This window comes from Sesamum indicum, linkage group LG9, assembly GCF_026168435.1.
Source record: "Sesamum indicum cultivar Baizhima isolate 11 linkage group LG9, ASM2616843v1, whole genome shotgun sequence".
Lineage (NCBI taxonomy): Eukaryota > Viridiplantae > Streptophyta > Magnoliopsida > Lamiales > Pedaliaceae > Sesamum > Sesamum indicum.
Window position 1 is genome coordinate 10,911,579 of NC_142665.1, and position 6,737 is coordinate 10,918,315.

General features: G+C 35.3%; 1 pseudogene; it reads right to left on the minus strand.

Moving 5' to 3' along the window:
• Nucleotides 1-1,354: 1,354 nt before the first annotated feature.
• On the minus strand, nucleotides 1,355-6,737 carry LOC148786897 (uncharacterized; annotated as a pseudogene).

The window sequence follows — 6,737 nt, forward strand, 5'->3', positions numbered from 1 at the left end:
TCAGACAACCATTCTGAAACCCATTTCAAAAGCACATTAGGAGCGAAATTTGGTAAATGACATCATCATCCCCATTTTGTATGGGTTATATTTTTGGAACGGCCAAACAGTTCCAACATGCGTTTCAAACAAATAGTGAAAAACTCCATTTCAAAGGGCGCTCCAACGTAGTAACGGTAAATGATTGGAACTCTATTTGGAACACATTATTAGAATTAGGGATGCTCTTGCAATGACTATTCCTATATGTGTGACAATGGGTGTCCAAAAGATGACAGTTAGTAAATTATTCCAAAATAAGACACAATTTAGAATGATCTGAGTACACGCATAAGCAATTATGCAAAAAATCATTTCTAATTATGAGTTTTACTTAAGACAAAATATGTTACAATCACTATAAGAAAACAGGGTATCAGAGACGGAAATTTCCATTTTTGAAAGTAGGATTTCTGTCTCTAAGACAAATTAGAGACTTATCTGTCACCGAAGTCCGTGGAGGAAAGCCCCGTTGCTAATAATTTAGCGACGAAAATATTCCGTCACTAATTTTGAGACCGAAAATTCGATCGCTATCTGTCGACAAAAAAGAAGAAAATTTAACTATAAATCGTCTCTGATTTTCGTAGGTAATCCGTCTCTGATTCCGTCGAGAATTGTCCGTCTCTATCCGTCTCTAAAGGTAAAATATTTGTTTGTTAATTTGTGTCTCTGAAACGCAGAAAATATTCCGTCTCTAATCCGTCTCTAAAACCTTACAAATTTTTGTCTCTAATCCGTCTCTAATTCGGCCTCTAAATTTTCAAAATTTTCCGTCTCTAATGCGTCTCTAACTTTTTTTTTGGTTTTTTTTGGGCAGATTTTTTAATTTCTGTACCCAAATTAATATCCTGGTCATTATACCATCGAATACATTCCGTCAATACCAAAATCTGAATTTCCCAAACATGATCAACAAATATTAACAAAAAAGGTACTCATAATACAACAACACTAATATAATTGATGTCATCATCCAAATAATATAAATGTTTGCACTCTAAGACAACAAACATAAGTCAAAGTACAACCCAAGTCAACATACACTAAGTCATAAACAACCAACAGAAAATATAAACTAATTATCTTTCCTGGAATATTGTTGCTCCTGCTGTCCCGACCCACCAGCAAATTGATGGTTTGTGTATCCCACATTTTGAAGTAATTTACGAACTAATTCTTGTAGGTTTGCCTCCCTCTTCCGAGCCTCTTCCTCCCTCTTTCGAACTTCTTCAAGAGCAATTTCAAGCAATTTTCTATTTTCTTCGTCTCGTTCTGAAAATTCCTCCATAGCTTTTGTTAACTCATTAATCTTCTAGTCAGATGCTTTAAGAGTAGAACTGACTGAACTTGAACTAGAAGGACCTCCAGTGATATCATACCAACTTGAGATATCGAATGAAGACTGTGAAGAAACATCAGTACAACCCGTTTTTGCAGGGTATTCTTCCTGTGCAAGTACATTAGATACAAAGGAACATTTATGTAATAAAAGTCTAACAAACTTTCTCAACATATATACTAACCAATATTTAAATTCAATGACAAATTATACTTACACTAATTCTTTTGGATTTGTTGTCGATGAACTCTCCAATTCCTTTGTTCTGTCTATGGCATCTTTGAAATAGCTCAAAATCAGTCACTTCTCTATCAAGTTCTTTTTCCTATAGTGTGCAAAACAATATTAATTCACATGTCAATAAATTGCATAAAAGATATCTAAAAACTTTATACTTAAAACTTACCATTTTTTGCTTATGTGCCCCTACAGGAATAGAACCACCAGTGTGTTTTGTTATCGAACCATCTTTTTCAGTCAAACGATTTTTCCGGGCAGTTTGACGTTTTTCTAAATAATCTTCTGAGGCCCACTACTTCTAAACTAGATCATTCCATAATTGATTATTCAACCAATAAGGACCTCTATCAATCATACCACTCATCTCTGGTTCTCTACCTAACTGTTTGTGAACATCATTTAGTGCATTTTGCTTAGCTTTGTACATCATTTCTTTGAATCGATCACTCGCATTTTCATTCCACACCATCCTCATTTCGTGGTCGGTTAGATTATCCCACCAATACTCAACTATCACATTTCAAAACAGTAAATCACATTAAATGATTACAAAATATGTCTATATAATTTAGCAATGAATAAATTGGATTAAATATAAATAGTATTTATTACCTTAAAGTTCTCCCACAACAAATCTTTAGATGCTTTTGGCACTACGTGCCATCTTGGCCATGCTTCAGTGAAAATGCCTTTAATATCATTTGTAAGGTTTCGTGTAACACTATTTTCAATAAATCTATTTTGACAGAATAAATTAAAAAATATATAAAATTAAGAAATAGAGCTAACATTATTTATGACTATATTAAGATCAATTTTAGAAGTTTTGAACTTACCGATTGTTCACCACTGTCACTTTTGTCCTTTTACTTGGATGATCTGGGATCTGAGCTCCACTATTGGGTCGCTGTCGACGTCCATGTGATACAATACCTTCACTTTTTTCTGTATTTTGTTCATTTTCAGATCTTGAAGGTATTGTTTCACCAACCTATAACAAAAAAAATAATTATAATAGAAATTATCTAATGCATAATAAATAATAGAAAAAAAAATGAAAGTGAAAAATTGTCTTACTTGCGTCTCTCTGTTCGAACCTCTTGGAAGAATACGAGATGAGATACTTTGTCCACGCACATCTTCACTAGGATTAGAACTTGGATTATCTTCAAGTTGTGATAAGTGATCTCCCACTAACTCCTCGTTCTCATCTCGAAGTTGCAAACTTCTACCCTGCCCCCGGCCCCGCCCTCGCACACGTCAGCTGGCTCGTCCTCTAGTCACCATCCTGTGTCAAAGAGAAACACAAAACTATTAAGTTCTAAGATTGAGATTACTATAATGAACAATGCTGATATAAAATGCATATAAAGCGATAGAATGAAATAATTAAATAAATAAAATTACACGAACAGTTTCCATATCATCATCACTTTCATTTGAATCATATTCTTCTTGCTCATCATCTTCTGGTTTGAATTATTCTCCTTCCTAATGATCTTCATCCTCTATTATGACTTCATTGAAATCTACACCATGTTGAAGTCCCTCAAATTCATTTCCATCTACTTCTTCTACCATACCGTCGAAAACATTATTTTTCTCATCTCAATCAGTTTCAATCAAAATTTGGTGTGGGTCAGATCTCTCATCCTCTTGAAAAGCAATATCGATTTTTTGCTCAATATTCTCGTCTTGTCCTTCAGCTAATGGGACGTCAAATTTACCGGTAGCCTTTACTTTGCATACTGCCCACCAATCACGCCTTTCTCTTTTGGTGCTCGGAAAGTTTGTGAAGTAGACTTGTTGTTCTTGGGAAGCCAATATAAAAGGGTTATTTGATTTTAATTTCAATTTATGATTAATTTCCACAAGACCCGATATGTGTCACTTAAGCCCTTTATCAGAAGTGTTGTACCAATGACACTTAAACAAGACAACCCCACGTCTTATCCTGTAATACTCAAATTCTATAACTTCTTCCAGAATTCCATAATAATCCACTTCATATTGATTGTAGGTACTCCCCAAAATACATACACCATAATTTGATGTTGCTTTAGAATGCCCGTACTCCAAAGTGTGGAATTTGAATCCATTCACAAAGTACCCTATATAGCAAGAAACACGTCGACTGGGGCCATGAGCCAACTTTCTTATGAGGTTGTCAACTTCTTTACGGGTATCTTGAATCTAAGAAAAAAAAATAATTTATGAGATAACATAATTTTGAATTGCTAATATATACTTGTTAGAAAGTAATCTATTACTTACATGAGCAAGTAGCCACAGAGAAAAATCTGTGTCCCGCAATGTTTCAAGTTCCATGTCAGTTATTATTGAAAATTATTTTCTATTTTCTTCATCAAATTTCCTACAGAATTTGCGATGATCATATGTTAATTATAGACACAAGTCAATCGAAACATTTGTGAGGATGTAATGCACGAGTTAGATCACTCACTGCAGGAATAGATCGATCTTCTCATAATTCATCAAGACATATCCATGTGCAACCTTCATCTCATCCTCATCCAGATATCTAACTGCAATTCTAAAACTAAGTGGTCGTCCAGGATGTATAGAAAATAGACTTTCACAAGAATCTATCATTCCTCCATCATCATTTCGTGGAACCTGATTTAATCTGGATTTTACATGTGATTCAAAATATGAAGAGCAAAATGTTGAGACTTCTTCAATCATATACGCTTCAACAATTGATGCTTCAACTCGAGCTCGATTTCCAACCTTTTTCTTCAAATGGTATAGAAACCTAAAATTTGTTAAACTTTTAATTTACACAAGATAACTTCTATTTTCTAATTATATAAGATCATTGAACTTAAAAATTTACCTTTGAAATGGATACATACATTGATACTGTACAGGTCCACCAACCTTAGCTTCATACGCAAGGTGAACTGGTAAATGTTCCATAGAATCAAAGAAGCTTGGGGGGGAAATTTTTGAAAACTTACACAATAATCAACAATGTTCTTCTCAAGTTTTTGCATGTGCTCTACACGCAATATAGTTGCGCATAGATCCTTAAAGAAACTGCTAAGTTCAGTCAGTGCTTCCCAAATAGGTTTCGGTAGTAGATCTCTAAATGCAATTGGGAGTAATTTTTACATGAACACATGACAGTCATGACTCTTCATTCCTTAAAATTTGCATTCTTCTTCATTCATACAACGAGCAATGTTTGAGGAATACCCATCAGGTAACTTCAATGATTTTACCCAAGAGCACAATTCTTTCTTCTGTGCTTTAGTTAAAGTATATGGTGCCTTAGGTTTGTAGATTTTTCCATTTGCACCTTCAAACAAATGCATCTCAGTACGACTACAATACAACTCCAAATCTTTTTGAGATTTGACATTATCTTTTATTTTATCTTTAACGTCCATAATGGTGTTAAAGATATTATCAAAGACGTTTTTTTCGATATGCATGACATCCAGATTATGTCGAATAAGATTTGTGTGCCAATATGGTAACTCCTAGAATATGCTCCTTTTAACCCAATTATGTGTCCTCCCAAATCCATCAATTGGGTGTGTACCACCTGGTGGTTTTCCAAAGATGGTTTCAAGAAGCTCATCCACCCTTTGTCCCATGTCTTCTCCAATTAAGCACATAGGTGGAGAATCATTTTCACATTTTCCCTTCCGAAACTTATAGGCTTGTCTTCTATAAGGATGGTCAGGAGGCAAAAACTGACGATAACAATCAAACCAACATGCTTTCCTTCCATAACGAAGTTTGAAAGATTTTGTCCTTTCCATACAATAAGGACATGTCAACAACCCATGAGTGCTCCATCCAGATACCATCGCATTTGCAGGGAAATCACTGATCATCCATAAAAGAGCAGCTCTCATGTTGAAATTTTATTTTTTGCACACGTCATAAGCTTGCACCCTAATTTTCCACAATATTTTCAACTCGTCTATTAATGGGCGTAAAAATATATCAAGATTTTTTTCTGAACTTTTTGGGCCCGATATAACCATATCCAGGAACAAGAAAGGTTTTTGCATGCACATCCATGGGGGAAGATTATATACAGCAATAATAACAGGCCAACAACTGTAAGGAGCACTAGAATTTTCAAATGGACTGAAACCACCTGTGCATAACCCAAGCCGCACATTTCGTGCATCTGAGGCAAATGATGGATGAGTGCGATCGAAATATTTTCATGCCTCTCCATGAGATGGATGTGCCATACTTTCCTGGCTGCAATGATTATTTGCATGCCATGTCATGTGCTCACAGGTGTAGTTAGATGCATATAACCTTTTGAGCCTAAGTATCAAAGGCAAATAACGCAACTCCTTGAAAGGTACTATTTTCCGTGATCCTACCTTGATTGGCTTATATCGAGGATGATAACATATAGGTCATTCTTGAAGGCCCTTGTTCTCTTCGTAATACAATACACAATTGTTTACACAAGAATCAATTTTTTCGTAACGTAGACCAAGTTTACCTAGGTGTTTTTTGGTCATGTAAAAGTTATCTGGCAACTTTTCATCTTCAGGCAGCATGCTTTTGATTGTTGACACAATTCGATCATAGCAAGCTTCAGGTAAATTGTACTCTGATTTGATACTTAATAGTTGGGCCTCAGCAGAGAGTTTTGTGTGATTTTTGCAGCCATCCCATAATGGTTCGTCAGCATCTTTTAATAAGTTAAAAAACTTTTGTGCATCTGCATTAGGCAGTTGTTCTGCACACGTGAAGTTTGAGCTGAACTCACGGCCTATTTCATCCATCACCATTGTTCTATAACGAGACATTTCTACCTAAGGAGCGGTTGAAGAACCCCCCACATCATCTCTTGTGTTCAAGGATTCACCATGTGCGTACCAGATGTTATAACCTCGAGTGAATCCATTTTTTACTATGTCTAAATGCGCATCACTCCTATTAAAAAATCTTGTGTTGCCGCATTTAGAGCATGGACATTTGATTGTCCATTATTCAGAAATCGTGGGTTATTAAAGACAAAGTTCAAGAACTCCTAATCAACTCTTGTTGCTAATTCATCTAAAAGAAACCCATTATCATCCAAGCGCCTCCACATCCAACTACGGTCAATATTCAT